Source organism: Marmota monax, unplaced genomic scaffold, assembly GCF_021218885.2.
Source record: "Marmota monax isolate L192 unplaced genomic scaffold, Marmota_monax_Labrador192_F-V1.1 WCK01_AAM20220418_F8-fsc00015, whole genome shotgun sequence".
In the NCBI taxonomy this organism is placed as follows: domain Eukaryota; kingdom Metazoa; phylum Chordata; class Mammalia; order Rodentia; family Sciuridae; genus Marmota; species Marmota monax.
The window spans coordinates 21312458-21335262 of record NW_026692194.1 but is presented as its reverse complement, the minus strand read 5'-3'; the positions used below and the strand labels follow the sequence as shown (position 1 = coordinate 21335262).

The 22805-nt window shown below is 45.2% G+C and overlaps 1 long non-coding RNA gene across 1 annotated transcript in view; it reads right to left on the bottom strand.

Moving 5' to 3' along the window:
• LOC124080058 (uncharacterized) overlaps positions 1-15115 on the bottom strand; it is a 55818-nt gene extending 40703 nt beyond the window's left edge. Inside the window, exon 1 of the long non-coding RNA XR_009225159.1 lies at positions 14897-15115. This is a non-coding gene — a long non-coding RNA (uncharacterized LOC124080058). The remainder of the gene's footprint in view (positions 1-14896) is intronic.
• Between the last annotated feature and the right edge of the window lie 7690 nt (positions 15116-22805).

The following is a 22805-nucleotide window of genomic DNA, read 5'->3' as shown; positions in this document are numbered from 1 at the left end:
CCCTCAGGAGGGTGCCCTCTGAGCTGAGGACAGCAACAGCAGTGTCCACACATGCCAAGGGACCCCAGGGCTTTCAGGCACAAACCCTTCCTTCCGGGGCCCACTGCCTTAATCAGTGATGCTTAGATTCCTGCCGGGAAGTGGGCTGTGGGGCTTGGGTTGCATGCATGTGTACACGGGCATACACACATGTAGCCCTCCACCCACCCACTGCACAGCCCAGCCTTCACCCCTGCACCCCTGAACGAGCATTCTGGAGAAAAAGAATGGGAGGACCAAACAAAGCACCCAGGCTGATGGAGGAGACAGTTCCCATACAGACTCTGAGAAGGTACTCCAGAATTCCCACCACCACTACCCCATTCCTATGTAAAAGGGTGGCTGAAGAACGGATGTTTTAAAAGGTCTAGGTCCTGAATATTCTCTATGATCCTTTAGAATCATCTACAAAAGGAGAGAACCACCCACGGCATGGCCATAATAAAGGAAGCAAAATCTTAGGGACAGACAATCCAGGAAGACCCCCTGGAGGAAGAGAGACACTTTTTAAAAGAGACATTGAGTCTCATGGAAGTTATTCAGCAACAATTCCAATGACTAGCCTTTCCCCACAGAATGTAGCCTCTGTGATAAAGAGTTACAACCTGGAAAATGCCAGAGACCAGATGGAGACAGATGAAGTGAAATTTGGAGAAAGCAGGTGAGAGGGGGAGTGGGAAGAGAAAAAACAAAATCTAATCTCAAACCCAATAACACTGCCTGACTTCATTACCAGAGTCAAACTGGGCTTATAAATGACGGCATAAGCTGAAATGTGATCCCCTGGGAAAAGCCCGTCAGCTGCCTAGGTAATTATAGATCTGCTCTCTGCCCGCCTTCCGTACTGATCTGTGTGAGTGCCATGATCTGTCACCTTCTGCTGACACTGAGGCCATTTGGCTGGGAAAAGGCAGAACACGGCACAGCACTGAGCCTCATTGGGCAGCTCTGCTGTGGGGCCTCGGCCCAAGAATCCACAAAACCTGGGTCCAGCCACAGCTCTGTGGTGTGGCTGAGGCGGACAGCCCATCACCCTGCCCTCCTCTGCTGCACAAGAGGGATGCAGAGCTGTGGGTGTCTAAGGACTGAACACCACCACTTGGCTGCTCTCTTCTAGGCTCTCCTGGCAACAACGCTCTGGCTCCGCCCCTCCGTCCCCAGGTGCACTTTGCTCTCACATTCCCATGGCTACCTTCGGCCTCTCTTCAAGTCCCACCTCTACAGCTTCTCCTCCATAGAGGCTTCTCTGGTTCCCCACCAATTCACCTGGCCCGTGAGCCAAAGATCCTTTGCCATCTTCTGAGCTACAGTCCCTGAGCCCCTGACTTGCAATTCATGCTTATTTAAATGGTATTCCTCCCCCAGCCTGGGGCAAGAATTACTTGCCCCTTTTACTTCAAGTCCACAAATGTGAACTGAGCACCTCCGTGGTATCAGGCATTGTGCAGGGTGCAATGAGGGAGGAAGCCAGGGCCCTGCCAGCAGAAGCTCCCATCCCAATTGGAGAGCAAGGCTTGAGCGGCCTGGCTAAGGTGGCTAGGCCTGGCCCTCTGGGGCCTCATCCGTGCTCTTTCTGCAGTGTTTACCCAGATATGGCTTAGTACCAGTTGGCTGGAAAATGATTTATCTCTAGCTGAATGCAAGCCAGCCTGTTACCAGGGGGATGGTCCAGGGAGCAGGGGTTCGAAGGAAGTCCAGCAAATGCCACAGTCACTGGGCACAGCTTTCATGGAAAGGTGAATGCACCCTCTGTGGTGGTATTTTATCATCTGGAGACTCAGGAGGGACTCCGAGAGCCAAGATTCCCACTGGCCCCAGCAGAGTACAAGGAGAACATTCAGTTCACAAGCAGCAGGTGGTTCCTCACATTCTGAGAAGCTAATGAGAGTTCTGGATGTTCTCCCCAGAAATGCACAAAGGCCTATGCGATGCACGTCTGTTTTGCACATAGTTTCAGGGCGTCAGCTTCTCCCAGCAGCTTATCCACGGAGTCCTGCCGCAGTAGGACTTAAACAATGGGTTCTTCATGGTGGTTACCGTGCAGCAATGGAGGGAAAAGTGCTCAGTAAACATTGGTTGAATCCGTGAATAACCTTGAATTTGATCAGGCCAAGATCCCTCCTTAGCCATCTCTTATACCTTCTGGTAGAGCTGGCAGGAAATAGGTCACCTTCTGCGTGGTGGCATTCTGGGGTTCAGGGAATGCCCTGCTTCTCCAAAGCATCTTCCCCTAACAGTCTTCCTTCTGTCCCACATCCTTTTAAGGCAGGAGCTCAGAGTGCCTGGGTTTATAGAACTCTTTCCTTCTTCCAGGAGGAACCCAGGAGTGAAAAACAAATGGGTAGAGAAGAGGAAGCAGCTTAGCAAATGAAGGTGAGAGCATCGCCACACAGAGACTTCCCAACCTGTTTGGTCTTCCCCATGGATGATATTCAGACTGTGAAGGACTGTGGGGACCCTGAGAGCAATGTCAAATCAAAACACCATTTTTATGATTTGACAACTTAGAAATGCAAAAATAGTCGAGAAAATCTTTTGTAAGTTAATAAGAGCTGTTAAGAGTCCTCAGATGCTAGAAAATTTTGATTTATCCAAACAGGAAAGGGCTCCCCCAAAAGAGGTGTGGAAGGACAAGGGTGAACATTAATTGGGTGTCTACTATGTGCCAGATGATTTCCATATATTATCTCATTTAATCCTCACAATGTAGAGGAAAGAAAGTATCATTTTGCCCATTCATAAGTGAGAAAACTGAAACAAACATGCAGTTGCAGAACCCAGATTCAATCTCAGTGTTGTCTGTTTTCAAAGACCGCGAGCTTTCGTATTATACAATAAACTGAGAGTGTTTTGTTCTGTTTTATTTTGGGACAGAACACCGATTGGACCTCAACTCAGAATCAGGAACAATTTGATGAAAACAAAATTATCCTGAATGACATCAACTTCAAAAATGGAGCTGAACCAAAATCCGACTCTTTCTCCTGTGAAATTAGTGCTGGTTTTGCATTGTGTTAATAGAATCCAATCACTTTTTATTTTCACTACACATACTTTGCAGATACTAGGACCCTTATGAAAATCTAAAACTTGGAAGGCTTTCCCTGGTGGCCTGGGTCCAGAGCTCTCAGGGGCTGGAATGATGTTAGGACATGAGCCTCTGCAAGGGAAGCCAGGTCTGGGGTCCCAGAGCAGCCCAAGAGCACCAACCCCTGTGACTCCACGTGTGGCTAGCAGCTCCACGATCCTTAAGTTTTCTGGTACAAGAAAATCACTAACCTGGGAAAATATTCACTTGGAAAACGTTTATTGTTTCTTTTCTTTTTAGAAAGTATTTACTAAATTTACTTTGCCTCTTTGGCTCTTCCTGTTATTTCCACGAACAAGTGTACTCCCATAAGTGCGATGTGCATCATCGTTGTCATGACAGCTAACATCCAGGAATTCATTTGCAGTCTAAAAAGCATTCTCTCACTCAGGGCAAATTAGGATTACGGGTCATCATCAAAGTCTGCGATACAGTCAGGGTTAAGACTTTTTTTTTCTTTTGCAATAAACAACTTCATTTATGTTTATTAACTTTCATTCCTGGATTTTCCCTCTTCTTTCTTTCACAAATTAATTCATTTTTAACTAGATGTTTGATAAATTAGACCCCTATTAACCACATTGGACAGGGAAATAGGGACTGAGCAAGGTATCTACATATAAATAAATATTTTTGCACTCCAAAATATCCAAACTGATGACTTTTGAAGTCTAGTTGGAAAACTTTCCCAGACAAACACCATTTAGATAAAATTTCTGGAAAAATTTTTTTAGACTTAATAGAAGGCTCTGCAGAAAACATTTTGGCATCTCAAGTTGTCTTATTTCTAATCAGCTATTATTATAGGGGTTCACACCAGAACCGTGTTCCAAAAGCTCTTTATCTCAGTTACATAAGCAGAACGGCATTTCAAAATCTCATTTTTAAAGGGCATTAGTCACCAGTATAACAAAATACATGCTCTGTACCAATAAAATTTAATGTTCAAATAAAAAATGCTTGTTTACATGCATTTTTATTTGCCTCTCTATATAAAAGAAACCATGTTTTCATGACATATTCTCCTTCAGTCAGTGGGCACTCCCTCCCATTTCTCTGCTAATGTTGAACCAGCCCAACCCATCATTATGGCCCCTGGAGAGAAGGCAGATATCCAAGAGGGTGGAGCCGATTTGGTAGTTGAGAATTGACTTGAAGCTAACCATGGGCTCTGCCTCCCCACTCCCCAGACTTATCTGGCATAAGAACTATTTCCAAAGGCAGGTAGTTGTTGGAATGAGCTTTATCGCATCTCTGACCCCCCCAAATTGCCCCTGTGGGCCCTGCAAGAAGATTCCTTCTCCCTAAACTAGCAGTAGGAGAGAACCAGATACATGTGTTAGAACCAGAGCATGACAGAGGGAAGGGCTTCTCTTTTTCTTTATTTTCTCCTTCTTTCTCTCTTTCCTTCCTTCTCTTGGTAGTGGGGCTTGACCAGCACCTTGTGCACGCTAGCCACACACTCTACCACTAGGCTATACTCCCAGCCCACTTTTTATTTCCTAACACTTTCTTTTATTCTCAAAGCCAGAGAATCTTCCATCAAAACAACTGCCTGTTAGACTTAACTTTTTACTTTGCCCAAAAATTAAATCCTATGAGGCAAGGCAATAGTTCACTTTAAGTTACTATAGACACTTTAGACTAAAATTCCACTTCCATCTAATTTAAATTTCCTAATTGAAGTGATGGGCTGGCAGGATCCAATATTTGTCTGTTACTAACTTTAATGTACACCTTACACACATTCAGAATGCACACAGCAGAGCATTGTAATCCTGTTAGGTCATTCACAGACTTGTCTTGTGTGCTTAGCAACCATGGGAAGGGTTAAGGTAGAGTTTCTTATAAGTCATATTTTTCTTTTTGGTACTAAAACAAAAGAAAGTACTGCATTAAGCAATATTTTATTCTACTAAGAGCTCAAAATTTTATTCAATAGCAGGCTAAATGATTCATTAGACTTTTTAATTAGATACCAAAGCCTTAACAAATAAAAAATTAATTAAGCTTAGTAGTAACAAAGACACCACAAGGGCTAAAAAATATGTCCTGGAAACTATTTTTCGTGTGTGCAAACAAGTACAGCTAGCACTAATTCTTTTTCCTTGTGTGAAAGTCTTGCAAATTCTAGACAAACTACTCCTCTGTCAGAGTTCAGAAAGAGAATGAAAAAACAAAACTAAGCTGACACCATTTTTTGCCCATGATGTCATTTTCTGTCTTCCAAAGCCCGTGGGTCTGATTTTGATGTCAGGGTGCGGAGCTCCACAGTGACAGCCCCAAACGTATTTGAAGAGGGAAATAACCTTTCAGCTCCACGGCACTCATTTTCCCCACGAAGACAAATATAGCCCAGGCTGAAATCACTTAGTGTCAATCAAGGTAACCAGATCAGCTCAGCGTTAATAATGAATTTGGTCACGTGCCCCCACGGGGAGAAAAGTGTGAGCGAGCTGAGCACTTGCTCCACGTGACACCCACCGGCTTCTATGTCAGGCCACAGTTCCCCCACCCAGCTGGGAAGCAACAGAGTAATTTAATCTGCCCCCCACTTTAATCGTTAAACTGAGAGAATTATCAGGGCTGCCAAAAAAAGGAGGGTGGGGGGACTCTCAGAGCACTGTTCCAGGCTTGGTAACTGGCATACGAGCCATACCTGGAGTTGTCATGAGGGGGACACTTCAAGCTCTGTGGGGTCTAAAGTTTATAAAGCCTAAGATCTCTCTTTAAGGAAAACTATGCAAAATTACAAATGTAAAAGGAAGAGCAGGGCCTCAGAAGGAGTCTGTGCAAGTGAGAGGCCTGGAAGCATCAGCTTCATTAGCATTATGGAGAAGCCATCTCTAGTTGTCATGGAAACCAAAGGTTCATTAGCCTCTTGCCTGTGTCCTGGGTTCTGGATTCTCTAACTCCACGGCGCTGTCGTCTCTTCACTCTTACCCTTGTTTGCACTTTTCCTTGTTTTCTCATGTGAGTATAAACTCCTCAGTATTCTCATGAGTCATGGTCAGACCATTACCAACCCCTCAGTCCATCTCAAATGTATGGTTGTGTTTCTGACAGGCACCAATCACCAGCCTGAACTGTACTCTATGATGTCAACTTTAAAAAGTTAAGACTATATCCTAAATACCCTGAGTTTCTCTTATATAATCTCTAATAAAACCAGAAGCAAAATAACAGAACAAAAAGAGCCAGAGAAGCCCGCTAAGCAGTCTTCAAGCAAATCATACTGCCTATTCTAGATGTATAAGCAATTTAAAAGTATCATTACTATAAAGGCAAAAATCAAATAGAATTTATTCCCTAAGAATAAATAATGTTGGATCAACATTTCAAAACAGTGTTAAATCAATGAGCTAAAAGGGAAAAATTCTATGATCATTTTGACAGAGCAGAAAAATTAATTCATGAAACTTAACACCCATTCTCAACAAACTCCTACAAAGTTGGAAATAGAAGAAAAATTTTCTTTCCTTGATAATGAATGCCAGCTGGAAACTGGAGCAAAATCATACTTAAATAAGAAATAAGAGAATTATTCCTAATGGTATTAGGAATAAGATAATGATGACCACCATGATTGCTCCACATTGGCCTGGAATTCCTAGACAATTAAATGACAAGGAAATAAGATATAAAGTTTTGAAAGGAAGAAACAAACCTTTAAGTATTTGCATATAATAGAATCATGTAGGTAGAAAAATCCAAGAGAATCATTTGAAGAAAACTATCAGAATCACAGAGTTGGTTCAACTTGGAGGTTAAGTGTGGGAAGCCGTTCTCCCACGTGATTGGGTACCTCCCCGAATGGGTGTGAGACATTCCGGCTAAACTGTGTCAGAACTAATCCCCACCCTTTCTAGATGCGAGAGCCCATCCGTGTGGGGGTGTGACTGACCATTGACCCTGAGACCAATCACTGACCCTGACCTTGGAATGCTGTCCCCCTCGACCTTCATTGGATGGAATTTTCCCCTGAATTTCTTGTTCCCCAATAAAAGGCCACTCTCTGGCGAGCCCTGCCTCTCTCTCTCCTGCTAGTCTTGTGTAAACCTCCCTGCCCCACCGGGTGGCTCGAGGCAGGAGCCAGAGGGGGAGCCATCTCAGACCTGGTCAAAGAAAAAGCTAAATTGAGTTCATGTGTGTTTATTTTGATCTCACTAGTTAACGTCTATGCTTAGAACCTCTAGTATGAAGCTAGCGTGCTGGTCGCGGGGTTGAGTTAAGCACAATATTAACATGTGAAAAGTATAGTTGCTCTATTCTATAATAACTACTAAAAAATTTCATGAAAAAGAGCTATTCACAAAAGCCCTAAAACTATAAAATATTTTAAAATAAGCAAAAAATATGTGAGATATGACTGAAAAAAATGAATAAAATTGTACTCAAAGATATAAAGGAAAACTGAAATAAGTGAAGAAAATGTGCATGTATCTTATAGAAAAGATTTGTCTTTGCAAAGATATGCATTCCCCAAATCATTCCATACCTTCAGTGAAATCACAATCAAATTCTCACTGGGGTTTTTCAAAGAACTTATTAAATCCTCTAGAAGAGATACGTGAAAGAATATTCAAAGAAGTTTTGGAAAAGAGGACCTAAAAAAGAGGACATACTGTTCTGAATTTCACAAATAATCCAGGAGAGGCCTCCTTGAGGATGAGTGAGAAGGGCGCACAGATACCGTGTGCAAATTGCATGTCACTCCCTGACCTTGAAGGACGTGAGGTTGTGTTGAGCAGGAGAGCACAGCTTCCTGGTTTCTGTTTATTCCACCTCAAGCACCAGGCTTGAGTGCTGGCCATGGTCAGCCTGCCAGGAGAAACTGCCAGGTGGTGGGAAGTCCTCAGCAGCCTTCTCTGGAGCACAATACCTTGGAACTCCAAAATGGTTACAAAACCACTTTTGGCAAACCACATTATCCAGATTAGTTATCAAGTCCAATTTCTGCTATGTTGCTATAAACACAAATGAAATGATAACAGCCACGTGCCACACATGCCAGGATGACCTAAGACAATCTGACAGGCCATGTGAGATGCCTGGTTATCCTCACTGCCCATTCTCAGACCCATCCTCTGCTGGACCACTTCAGAAAGGTAGGATGGTACGTTCTCCCTTTTAGAACTCCCTTTTCAAAATTTCAGGCAGGCATGTCAGTTTTTTTAATACTAGGAGGAGGTGAGCAGGACAAGACGGGCCATAGCCTATAAAAACATAATGTAAAGTAACAGGAGACAAAACATTTTGATCAAGGACTAAAACATAGCTCAATAGATCACAAAAAGGGAATCTAGAAACAGAGCCATGAAGACATGAAAACATATGATAAATGTGGCTTTTCAAATCAATGGGAAAGAATAGACAGACTATTCAGAGAATGGCACTGACTTCAGCAATTTGTTCATTTGGAAAATATTAATTGACATGACTACTCTTAGCTATTCAAAAATATATGAGTTCCAGGGGCTGGGGATGTGGCTCAAGTGGTAGCGCGCTCGCGTGACATGCGTGCGGCCTGTGTTCGATCCTCAGCACCACATACAAACAAAGATGTTGTGTCCGCCGAAAACTAAAAAATAAATATTAAAATTCTCTCTCTCTCTCTCTCAAAAAATATATGAGTTCCAAAAGGATTAAAGACCTGAATACAATATAAAACAGCAGAAGAAAATATCAGAGTATGACATAGGAAAAAAACTTTGCAAAACCTATAGAGAAAAAAGCAGCTAAATTTCACTTTGCCAAATTATAAAACTATCAAAAGAAATTACCATAAATATATTAAAAGAAAATAAACAGATTAGGAAAAAAATATTTGCTTCATTTTAAACAAAGAATTGGTATTCAAAATATGTAAGAAACTCCTTCAACAAAAAGACAAGTGACCCAATAGAAAAATGGGTGGGATATATGAATTGGTAGTTCATGAAGACAAATTACATGTTGGTACTAAGCATAATAAAAAAGGTCATGCTCAGTGCTCATTTACTGTATATTAAATAATAGTGAGATTTTTTTTCGGGGGACAGGTACTAGGGATTAAACCCAGGAGCACTTACACTAAGCCATATCCCCAGCCACAATAAAATTAGTTGAACAAATGAATAAAATATTACCATCTAGAAAGAAAAATAAAACACATACATTAAATAGAAATGAAATTATAAGTCAGAATAGGCTAAGTATCAATAATTTCCATTAAAGCTCAGGGAAATGGATGGAGTAACTAGGAAATGATTTTCAGAGGAAGTGGTAGTAAGCTGGGCCTTGCAGGAGTCCTACCAGAGGGAGGAGGACATCTCTGCCAGGATGACAGTCAAATTCCAGAAATGGGCTAAAACACAGCTCAATAGATCACAAAAGGGAATCTAGAAACAGAGCCATGAAGGCATGAAAGGCAGGGAATGAATCAGTAGGGCTGGATCTGAGGTTTCAAGTTTGGTAGGTTTGAGAAACAAAGTTGGACCAGATTCTATAGAGTCTTGAACACCAGCTTAAAGGGTTTATTTATTCTGTACTCAACAGGAAGCCCTTAGTGACTTTGAGTTGGAGCAGCAGCATATGGACTATTTAATGAGACAGTCCAAGATGAATGAGAGCTGGTGGGTTGGAGCCCTGGCAATGAATGCAGCAGCCTCAGTGATGCTCCAGAGTGGGTGTGAGGAGACAGGAATGCGCACTTGAGTATGATACCTCTACTATTTTTAGCTTATGATAGTAGAACATAAACTGTGATTAATATAAAAAGCATATGCAAAAGTAATTTTAAAAAGACCAATAGAACAACTTAGGCAAAAATGACTCCTCACTGTGATCCTACAAACAGGAGACCAAGAAATAGTCCCAGGAAAAGAGGGAAGGAAGACCTTCAAGCAACTGCTTTACCAAGAAGACTGAGCTCTTTGGAAGTCATCCATTTCTGAGCTGGCACTGAGGTTCACACCCTATAATTCCAGCAACTTGAGAGGCTGAGGCAGGAGGACTACAAGTTCAACCAGGCAACCTAGCAAGACCCTGTTTTTAAAAAAGAGAGAGAGAGATGAGGGAGTAGCTCAGGGTACAGCACCCCTGGGTTCAATCCCAATATCAAGTTTGAGAGAGGAAACTTGGTTTGTCTTCTCAAAGACCAGTGTCATTCTTGGTGTGTAGTTTTCAACTGCAAAACAACTTTCTTGTCGTCACTAAAAGCTGTAACTTTTTTTTTCAAACTACAAAGTGAAGGTCAAAACAATACCAAAGTGGGTGAGCATGCTTTTCTCCAGAAATGTCTTTTTAAACGGGGGCAGGAGAAGAGATATTCAAGTAAAGTGGTTCTTTTTTTCATCCCACAGTACTTTAATTATGGTAACAGTTTGAAAATTCCTAACACCTTTCATGTGAAGTGATCAAAAGCAATCTTATCGCAGTCATGGTTTTATTTATATGCAGAAAATCTCTTCGGATTTCAGTAAAGAGGTGAGATTTATTATATATTTGCATCAAAGCTACCAACTCATATACCTGACAGAAAGTCATATTTTACCCAAAAATGATGCCTTAAAATTTTACTGTCATAAGGTCTCCAGTCCCTCGTTGTGTTTTAGCGTTCCTGCCAAGCTTGCCGAGAGGGAAGGAGCCTTGAACTTTCCTGACCCTATTGTGTCAAACACATCTCTTGTGCTTCGAACCTTGTCTCAGTTCTTTTTGACAGTCAGGTCTGAGGTTTAAGAAATTCTCACAGGAAAACCCCCAAAACATGGAGCATACCTTCCACTTACATCTGGAGTCAGACTCTAGAGAGTGCCCTCTCAGACCAGCGGCCAGCTTCTCCTGACCAAGAGGCTGGCTCTCCTGGTCCCAGGCTCTCCTTTTTCCTTACTTGATTCCTCTCTTGCATGTTAGGAACCCCTCTCCCTTCTGGTTCTCAAAGTCCTTGGACGGGCTGTCCCTGAAATCCCTAGAACCCCATACACAGTTCTTCAACCAAACTGGCCTCTCCAGCAGGGCTCAGCTGATGGTGACCCATACCTTCAAGCCCCAGTTTGTGAATGTCTTCACTTCTAAGGAATATGTATGTGTTTAAATATTGAAGCCCAGTTGAATCTGAATCTCTGGGGGTAAGGCCCAGAGATGTGTCCAAGATAATTTATCATTCAGATAAATTCAGTCCAGATAATTTTGATCTGCAGCTGGAGTTCAGAACCACTGGTGATGATGACCTTTATAGTTCTATCATCTTGTACATTTCCATGATTTAGGGGGGTGCTGATAGATTACTAGGGTACATGTACCATCTCCTATTCCTTCCACTGACAGGCACCCCGGAAGCATGATGGCTGATCCTAGAACAGCAGAGACCTACATCAATGGTTTAGCGGTGGCTGGCTAAGCACCATGGTGACGTTACAGCAATCTCTGGGCTGAATGGGAAAGAGAGCTGAGATCAATCAGCAGTGTCACCATGAGCAATGGGGAGAGACAGGCACTGGACATCTTCCCTGACCTGTCCTAATCCAAAAAGAAGATCATACGGGAGACATCTCAGACACTGATACAGAAAGGTTACTATTCTTTGTTTCAGGTGTGTATTGCTGTATAACTAAACATTCTAAATCATAGTCGATCAAAACAATCACCATTAACTCATGATGGTGTAATTTGGACAGGAATTTTTGAAAAACAGCTCATCTCTTTCCAAGTAGTGTTAAGGCAGGGATTTTTTGTGATCAACTCTGAAGGATCCAAGATGACTTCACACCCATGTCTGTCGCCTGGGTTGGGGGGAAGCTGGAATGGCAGGTGAGAGGGTTGGGAATATGCAGCAAGTGAGTCAAACTTCCTTACTTGATGCCCCAAGGCTCTGAGAGAAAGTGGGAGCTGTTAGACCACTTACGGGTCTCTGAGAATCAAAGTTCCCTTCTCCAAAGCAAGTCACAAGGCCAGCCAGGCTTGAGAGGAGGAGAAATAGATTCCACTTCTGGATGGAAGGCCCAACACACATGTGTGTATCAGCTTATTGTTGTGAGAAAATACCTGAAAAAATCAACTTAAAGAAGAAGAGCTTTGCTTTGGCTCATAGTTTTAGAGGTTTCGCTCTAGGGCCGCTGGGCTCCACCGTTTCTGGGCCTGTGGTGAGGCCGAATATCAGGGCAGAAGGACATGGTGGAAGAAAGTTCATCATCTCCTGCTGGCTGGGAAGCAGAGAGAAAGAGGAAGGGGCTGGGGACAAAGATAAAGCTCCCAGGGAATACCCCCAAAGACCCACTTCCTCCATCAAGTACATGGGGAATCCATTGATGAGGTTAGGGCCTTCGTGAGCCAGTCGCCTTCCAAGGGCCTACCTCTGAGCACTGCCTGAGGACAAAGCCTCAACACATGAATTTTGGGGGGGACATTTCAGATCCAAACCATAACAGTACACATCCAGGGACGGGGGAGATTGTTTGTAGCCATCTTGGCAGACAATTCCCCATATCCCTTACTCAGCCCATCTGATGATCCTATTGTGCATCTTTTCACCTGAAAATCATATTATGAAAATGTTGAAGTGGAAAAGTTGATATTCCTGGTTATCCATCCCTAATTTAAATGATTTAAGTTACTAATATAATCACACATACACATACAATTCACAAATACCTATATTTATATCATTGCCTTATTTGATATCTAAATGTTGCCAATTAGTATCATTTATTAGACTATGGCTTGTACCAGTAACCATCAGTACGAGATGATATTTTCAAGTTTTAGCCCTGTAATCTCTTGGAGGGATTGTATTTTGTTGTATATCAGAATATGATTGGAAATAGGAAATTAAGAATACAATAGGAAAATAGTTTACCTTCATGGTACTTTTACCCTGAACCAAAATTGGCAGACACAGTCTCTTGGGTATAAGTTTCAGGATGTAATGCACAGGAATGAGGTCAAGGGCCATGAGTCCAACTAGTGCCCTAAAACTTACTTCTTCCAGGAAATCACAACCCCAACCTAACTTTGACCTTCCCCTCATGATGCCTATCCTTAGCTTGTCTGTTTCTTTCTTGGAGGGCTCTACTTACTTTTCTAAATCATGTAGTTTGTCACACCATATAAACCCAAGGAGCATATGTCCCACATATGTCCCCCCCCAAAACTCATGGGAGATGAGGAAATTATTTTTTAAAATTACTCTTCAGATAGAACCCAGATTGGACTCTGTTCTTGAAGCCATGTCTAGGACAGTGTGATTAGGACTCCAAGAGGAAATATTTATTATCAATTGAATAGCACTTGTTTTCATATAGTACTTCTGCTGGTTAAAATCCCAGGACAACTTTGCTATTAAAACAAAAACAAGACCTTAGTGTTTTTAAAACCACAAGACAATTCACATGAAGACCAGAGAGGTAGTGTGAATAAGCTGCTTGTCCTGTGAAGATTACAGGTGGGGAGGGGGAATGGCATGAATGATGTCACAGAAGTGACTGTGTAGATTATTCCAGTCATTTATTCAACAAGCACTTATGGAGCATTTAATATGATCCTGACATGATGTTAAGCACTGAGAAAATGGGATTCCACTACAGCTCTTACAGTCTGAGTAAGGGAGACAGATATATAATCCATTATACTGCACACTATATATTGTTTCCCTGCATACTATATATTATAATACTATAATATTATAGTATTATTTTAGTACTATATATCAAGTACTAACATATATTAATATTTGTAATATTAACAACCAAATATTTAGGTAGCACTTATGAATCAGACATTGCTCTAAATTCTTTAACTCATGCTAACTCACTTCTCAGAATAATCCTATGGTATCAATTCTTTTATTATCTCCCTTTTATCACTGTGGATCCTGAGGCACGGAGAGGCCCTGTGCTCTGCCCAAGACAAATACCCATAAGTGGCAGAGCTGGGATTTACACCAAAGAGGCTGGCTCTAGTGATCACTGTCATTACCACCAAGCCGAGGAGACTGTGACTGAGCTGTCTGGGGGAGCTGGGAAGGGTCTTAATGAGGCAATGATGCTGCCATATTAAAGGACAGGAAGAGATCCCCAAATGAGAGAAGACCTTTGCAAACTGGAGGACAATCTCGTGGGCAAGGAGTGCTTGGGGACTGATGAGAAGGCTGGGAGGCTGTCCCCTGGGGTATGACAGTGGGATGGGGTGAGGGAAGCACTGATGATGGTAAGCCCCTGTACTCTGACCATGCCTGGGTTCCCCAGTGGCTTCATTTAGGGACAGCCAGCTTCCCCACATCCCCTGTTCAGAGACCAGGACGCTAAATCAGAATTCAATCCTTACAAATGACAAGCTGGCATCTGGGAAAGAGATAGAAAATAACGGTCATGAAATCTACATGCATGGTTTTAGTTTTCAGAGCCCAATAGCACACTTTCTCTTGGCTACACTTCATGTTTTACAGTTGAGAGAAGAGATAGAAAAAAAAAAAGTGTTACCCAGTAAATAAGTACAGAGACAGTCCTCAGACCCAGGCTTTGGATTCTTTATCCAATGTCCACTGAGACCAACACAGTTTGTTGCCATCACTGGACATAAAAATTCTCCAAGTGTCCACTCTGCCGATTCTGGGTGCAGAGGGCCACTGTCTCATCAGAAGGAGAGTGAAGGACATATACAGCACTCAAACTCCAGAGGAGGCAAAGGTGCCTGTGATGAAAATGACATTGGAGTGAGAGCCAGGGAACTTAAACTTAAGTCTCATCATTATCACCAAGTCACAATGTGACCTGCAGGCCTTGGTGTGCTCACCTGTAAAACAAAGGCAAATAATTTCCAAAGGGCTTGTCCGGCTTGATCTTTCTCCACCTCCATCACTGTCTGCACATAGCTTAATTATTTTAGTCAACTGCTGGTTTTGGCCATCGGTAAGTGCCCAGTTCCATTCAAAACAGAGTTGAGTTGACAGACTGTGCCATTACAGCTGGAAGCACTGCGTCTGGGCCTCGGCTCAGGCTGACTGTATTCCAACTGAGTTCCCTTCAGCTGAAGCTAACCTTGAAGTGCCCAGCGTTCCCATGGCCCCCTGCGGGATGTGCTTTGGAACCTGAAATGAGATACGTGTCTCCCTATTAATATCCTCACGCTGTCTGAATGCATTTTAAAAGCTCCCTGTGCTTGGCAACCTGTGGGCCTGTCTTTGTTATTGTTGGTTGGAGCCTTACATACTTGACTTAAAAATTAGCACCAAATGCAGGGTTATCTGATCAGGAAAGCATGGAATAGAAGGAATGGGTAAATTTCCTTTGCAAAACAGACATCCTTGGATGTGTTTCTTTCCTGCTGGCATGAAATGAATGGCAGCCACTGGTTCTCACTAGGCAAAGTGAGTGGCAATGAGGTCACAGGGAGAGCAGAGGGCATCACAAAGATGACAACACAGACTGAGCCTACTGCCAGAGGAAAGGGGCGTAGGACGAAGGCCATGTTAACTGGATTCCCTAACCCACTCCTGTGCCTCTACATTCCTTATTTCATTCAATCACTACAGCTCTGGGGAGGTGACCAGGGCATAGGTAATTATCTCCAGTGACAGGAAGCTGAAGTTAGTGACTGGCAAAGGTAAAACGGAAAGACAGGACTGAACCTCAGCTTTCCTAACCTCTAGCCTAGTGATCTCTCCTCTGCACAAACTGCCACAAACACCTGGATTTACATGTGACCTTCATGAGGGCAGAGACTGCCCTCATTGTTGTGTCCTTGGGGAGCAGCATGAAAATTCAAGAAATACTGAATTTCTTGAAGTCTAACCTAATTAATGAAGGATATTGGTCTTTATCAATTGACTCAAGTAGGGACAGAACAAAGTCCAAGTCCTGACAGTGCCTAAAGCCTTTGCAATCTGTCCCCTGTTTTGTCTCCAACTCCACTTCCCTCTACAATGCTCCTTTCACTTTGGCCATTCTGCCTTCTTGCTTTTCCTTAAACATGCCAGACATACCTCTAAGGGCCTTTGCACTGGCTGTACCTTCTCTCTGGAACACCCTTCCCCAAATACTCTTATAGCCAACTTGCTCATCTTTCTAAGTCTGCATTCAGATATTACCTCTCCACAACGCCTGCCCCAAACATCCTATTTGAACATGGAACCCATCTTTCACTCCAGTGTTTCCAAATACTCTTCTCCTGCTCTGTTCTTTCCTATGGCATGTTTTACCTTCTGCATATATTTATGTTTTATTGTTATTTATTGTCTACACCTATTAGAATGTAAGCTCTATGAAAACAGGGATTTTTAATTAATTGATATATCTCAAGGGCCTAGAACAGTGTCTGACACATAATAGACTCAATAAATAGGATTGAATGAACAAGTGAATGAATGGATGGAAGAATAGATTTGCAAAGTCACAACATACTTGGATTTAGTGGAGAAGTTTCCTATCCAAGGTACCTAAGCGAAACTGATATAATCAGCTCTCTAATTGGTACAACAGGTTTATCAGGGAGCAGGGATTCTGTTTCCTTTTTCCAGAGGAGAAGAAGAAAATGTTCTAGAATATTCTCCCACCAGACTTGGGCTCTTTGATGCTAGATGGGGTTCTTGCAAATAGGAATAGGGAGGAAGATGGAAAAAACAGGAAAACTCATCCCTCATGGTAAAGGTTCAGAGGGGCTCTCTCCTGCAGAACCACAATTGCTACATATGGAAGTTCTAGATGTTGAGAAGGGGTCAGGATGTGGCACCAGAGCCACTGAAAGAACAGCACGGGAGCCAGGATGGAGACTCAGGAGCCATCTGACAGGCAGAAGAACCTCCTAGAGGTGGGTTCTAGACCCAGACCAAACAAAAATTGAGTAGGCAGCACAGGTGGAGGAGGGGCTTTCCAAATGTTGTGGAATCTCAGCAAGAATGCTGAGCCCAGCTACAGGCAAGCTAGAGAGCAGGCTTCCAGCACCCAGACATCTGTCTGGAGCAAGCTGTCTCTGCCATTGGGGACTGACGTCCTAGGCTGGTCACCAGCAGGACTCAGCAGGAAGAGAAGCCAGAACTCAGAACCCAAGCAGCTGAGGAGGACTCAGCAACCAGCCCCAGGGCACCCTCAGCATCTCCCACCTCAGCCCAGGCCTGGGCTAGGAATTGGGTTCAGTTGAGCCAAAGGGGGAGGCAGCATGGAACAGCCCTGGCTGTGGAGAAAGGAAGGGATGCAGGGTAGGGTTGACCCAGGTGCCCAAAGGCTTCTTCCTAGAGAGGAATGACTAGGTCCACTTCTTCTTTATTTGGCCAGGCACAGGCAAAGCCCCATCTCACTGATTTAGAGCTGGGAAAGCTCTTATCATGTCAGGGTTTCAATTCCCTGTCCAGATTTCCCAGGAGTGAACGAGAGAGCAGGAAGCCTGCAGGGCATGCTCGCCTCCTGTACACACTGAGGAGATGCAGGCTCAGCCCGGTGGCTCTAGGAGGTTCAGGTCTCTGGCTTCCTCCTCCCTGATCCACCCTCAGCCCAAACCCAGGCAGGCTGGAGACTGCAGCAGGCATGGGTCCTACAGCTGGGCTCCCTCCCTCCCCTGTGCCCAGCCAGAGCTGGTTTATTTGAAGGAAAATTTAAATATAAATATGCAACATCCCTTCCCCTCTCCTTCCACTCAGCAGGAGGGAGCGTGTGTCAGCTGCAGCAAGAGTTCCCTGTGTGTTGAGAGATCCTATCTACATGGAGGAGAGCAGAAATATTAGACACAGCTAAATAAGAAAACATAGATTATTGCTGGAGACCCCTAAGGCCTACTTTGTCTGTGCAATAGTTTGTTTTACTTTTCACAGAATTTATTTTGGCTGCAGCCAGATTGATGGTGATTATATCTGAAATCCCTCCCACATATCTGTCACATAAACACTTCATTTAATTCAGGTTTGTAAAAATCTATGGGCCAACGGGGAGCCGGCTTGTGGATTAATTAGCAGACGCTAATGCTGGGCATCTTGTCACGGGGGTCTGACCTGGCCCCTTTCTCAGGAGTTTGATCCTCTGGGCTGGACAAGGAAAACTAAGGACGACCTAGATGGGGGAGAACGCTGGTCACTGTCAAGCCCGGCTGGGGAAATGGATTCCAGGCTATGGAGTGGGCCAAAGTCACCCATCCGGGCCCGGCCAGAGTGGAGGATATTCAGAGGTGTTTTGAAGTTGATACAAAATAAACCTTCAGCTTCCTCAGAGTTTCTGTTGATAGCATCACTGGGTCCGACACCTCCTGGGAAGGGGAAGGGCCTTGGGAGCCAGGGCTGGGGAGCAAGGCCCCTAATCAACCAGCTGAGTGGGGACACAGGGTCCGGAGCCTTGGCAATGATGACTCTGATTCCTGAGACCCTCAGATCTCCTGCTTCCCAGAGGCTGCCCTGGCCTGCCAGCGCCAGGCAGGATTTCCTAGTGTCTGATGGGAGCGTGCCCCTAATAGGCTGCATATGCCCGCCAGCTGTTGCTCCCCTCCTGCCACCGCGGGCCAAGACAAGAAAAGCATTATTTCCTGCAGCTTTCTAATCTCTAGGCCTCCTGACTCCACAGGCTTGCCTTGGCCATTGCTAACCTGGGGCTTCTCTGGGGCTAGATCCTCTTTGCTCAGAAAGGGCTCTTTTCTTACCCCAACCCACTCCTCTTCCCCTTCAGCATGGCATTCCTCAACCAAGGTGCTGTGGCTGAGAACATGTGGAACCTCAGTGGAGACATTTGGTTCTTAGGGTCTTGCTTACATCCCTGCTGCTTTGGGAGAGACTGTTCCATCTGCACAAATGCTCCCAAGCCTGGGAGAATTTGTTAGCCCAAGAATAAATGTTTTTGAGCACCAAGATCTCCAGAGTTTACACATACATGAACACATCATCCCAGCCGAAGAAGTATTTTTGAGCCCATTTCATAGATGAGGATGAAATAAGTTGCAGACGGTGAACCAGCCAAGAAGTGACTGAGGGCACCAGGCCCCCCTCTGCCGGAACCCACACTCCAATACCACCCTGTGCTTTCCAAGGAGGGGTACTGGCGCTGGAAGCCAGAATGCTCTACTCTTGTCTCTGCTCTGCCATTAAGGAGGAGGACCCGCATCGAGCCCCAACCCTCCCCAGGCCTGTTTCCTTATGTGTAAAGGAGGAGTGGGCAGCACCCCCGGGGCCCCGTCTCCCAGGGCTGCCTGCCTTGATTTCACCTCCACATAACCACAAGAACTGGGCCATCCCCAGCCGCTCAACCTGCAGAGGGACCGGAGGCCAAAACCCAGCTCCAGCCATATCCAGTTACTAACCAAACACTCGTCTTTCTTTCCGACTGAAACTGAACGTGCCTGTCTGTCGCTTTGGGTTCTTGACCAAGAAAGCTAATTTTTAACCCTTTCACAGCAGCTATTTTTTTCCACAGCACATAAAACACAAGGCACTGATCTGTCAGACATGACTGCATGCAGAACTCAGCTGTGGATGTTCTTTAAAGGAGAGAGAGCTGGAGGAGCCCATGGATACACCATTTGGGGCTTAGCCCGTCCTAATTTCTCACTCCTGTGCCTTTTTGTAAATGTCACTTTGGAAGCGCGATTATTTTGCCCTCCTTTTAAAAACAAGGGATGTGATTATTTAGAGCGCAGGAAAGGAGAGGCTGGTTTGGAGTGGGGAGGAAGGGTAAGACAGGAGCCTGGATCAGGGGTGGCACTTTGGTACAGACATGTGGGTTCACAAAGGTGGAGCTGGGGAGGGCCGTGGTTCCTGGAAGTCCCCACCTGATCAAGATGTCCCACATCTGTGGGGCGTTCCCATGGAAACACTTCTCAGGGCCTCTTGCCCACCAACTCCTTATGCCTCAGGACAGGACTGGATTCAAGTTTTGTCTCTCTGCAGTGATTTCTAACGGCTTCTGGATTTGTAAAGCTCCAGCCCCAGCACCCAAACCAAACAAACAAAAACAAAACAAAACAAAGCAACCTCAGGGAACATGATTGTGGAAAGAGTGAGAATCAAAATTCCAAAATTCTTGGGTTCACCCCGGGATTAAGGATGTGATAGTGGAAGCCAGGAAACCACGAGTCTGAGCGCCAGCCTCCGCGGCCCAGAGGCCTAATTGTCAGGTTGGGTTTCCAGATGCGAGCTTTCTGCCTCTGGCACGGACTTTTTCTATAACAAACCCACGTTGGGGTCATCCATCAATACCTAAATGCACACCTGGGAGGTGGGGGACAAGCCCCCATTTTTCTGGCTTTATAAATACGGAACTCACATTTCTCCAATTGACATTTGCAGTGGAATGATCTATTGGAGCGCCTTCCATCCTGGAGCAATTTCAAATAAACCAGAGTTGGCTGGTGCAGGCTCCTGCTCTCCATGCCCTGCAGAGGGAATAAGCTTTCCCTTCCAGCCTCTTCTGGGCGAGCAAAAGCAAAGCCCCTCACACTGAGGGGTGCTCTAGCATCAAGCTCTCCACCCGGTGAGGTGAGAAAAGGTGAGTGCAGAATTTCAGTTCTACTTACTATGTGCTAAAGCGGGGAACCCACAGTCCAAACACAGAGCACTGGGATCAAAAAATGGAAGTGGGTGAGACACATTGCTGGGGGAATCCCTGGTGTCACTAGCAACAGCATCAGGGGCAAGCTCTGTATGCTGACCAGGGAGGTGGCTACACAAATGGAAAGATGTGGGAGAACAACTAGCATTGCTGCCTACCCAAAATATTGACTGCCCCTGATCATAATGGAATAACTATATGGAATAATGCCATGGGCGAGGAATTTCCTTGGATTAATTCTGCTTAACTTAAGTTTCTCTTTCTAAAGCAAATGTCGTTCCCTAACTCCTCAGTGAATAAGTCCATCAAGTCCCTTTTCAAACAGAACTAGAAATGAGCCCTAGCTTTCCATTTTTCTTTCTTCCCTTGTCCATTGAACAAAGCTTGGGTTTCCATGCCATGCTGGGCACTGAGCTAGACACACCAGGGACACAACATGGAGCCAAAACAGACATGGCCTTGTCTCCATGAGCCTCCTGCCGACTCAGGAAGACAGACACACAATCGCCCAAAGAACAGGAAGCCACGACTGTGGCAGGATCCAGAGGGCCTCTGAGAGTCATAGGAAGGAGGAAGGCTGCCTGCCCAGCCCTGTCCCAGGAGATGAGGCTCCTGCTCATCCTGTCCCAGAATGAGCAGGGAAGGGAAGGTCCTCCTGAAGGAAAGCAGCACAGGCAGAAGCCAGAGGGGCAAGGACCCCAAAATTAGAGATGTGGCCAGGGCAGGGTGTGGGGCAGTATTGATGAGCTGGTGGAAACCAATACCAAAAACAGAGAGAAAGAAGGCAAGGCTGGTCCACGTCCAGACCCTCCGATGGATGCAAAATTCCCTCCTGGCTGCACTGTCTCCACATCTAAGGGGCAGCCATGATGGCAACCCGTGCTCCTGCAGAGGGTCTGAACAATAACACAGCAAAGTGAGAACCGGTGTCAGGGACAATGAAGCTGAGCTTTTGGAGCAGGTAAAGGTCAAGTGGGGCTGGAGCATCATAAGTTCCCACAGGTGGGTGGCTGTGTCCTGCTGAAGCCGCTGGGCTGCCGTGTGCTGGCCAGGGATTGGCATCCTCACCTGCCGAAGGCTCCTGGCTCAGAGCCTCAGTTCACCTCATTTATGACTCAGAGACTGACAGAGAGAAGCACATACCTGGAATTACTGTGCTGATGGCAGGCCTGACACCCCCACTTCTGCTCACTCCCTCACCCACCACCTCAGGCGAGCTAGAAGCAGCACACTTCCAATCTGACAGGCTGTCGTGCCCTCCCACTTAATTATATTGTCACACAAGCTTTCAGGGATTCCGAGAACACAGCCTTCTTCAGGGAAATTTAATTCTCCTCCCAGACCATTCACTGGCTCCACTTGCCCTCCCCTTCACACCCTGGTCTCTCCCTCTAAAAGCTCAAGAGAAAGTTCAGCAAGTGCCAGGTGCCTGCTTGGTGTTGAAAGAGGATAACAGGAGGAGAAGGAGGAGGAGACTCTCCCAGTCGTCCTCCCTCACCCCTTTCTCTGCCTGTCACCAGGGGCTCAAGTTTCCATTTCCTGGGGCTGTGTAAATGGTGTAGGTGAAGAAGCCACCATTGCTGAAGTTCTGGGGAGAAGCTGAGAGGCCGTGGAAGTTCAGCAGGAGAAGGGCACCCTGGCCAGGTGAGGCTCTGGTCTCTCCTACCCGTGGACTCCAGCACTCCTACAAGTTCATGGTCAAGACCCCAAACCCCTTCCTCTGTGTGGCTCCCTGTTTGAAGGTCCTTTCACATACACGTATTAAATGAGCTACCCAAAGAGTCTACAGGCCCTCTCCAAACTCTCCGTGCAGCTGGCTCATCAAGCCGTAGTTTGAGCTCTCCTGCCTTTTCTTCAACCCCAGACTTATGAAAAAATGACCTGCAGCCCTCCTCCACATCCAGAGGAGCTGCCTTCTTTAAAGTGATCGCTAAAGTCCAGCTTCTAATCCGGGCTCTCCCGAGGCCTCACTGCTTCTGCCTCATTTGTTCCTATCACCAGCATCCATTCGCCTTCTCCTCCTAGTCCACCTTCACCTCTTCCCAGTTCTAATCCTCCTCTACCCTGACCATCTCCTACTCTTCCCAGTTTCTGCCCACCTCTCCCTCTCCTCCTCCTCCCTTTCCCACTCCACCCCCACTCCTCCCAGCCCACCCTTCACTCTGCCCCATCTTCCTGAGCCA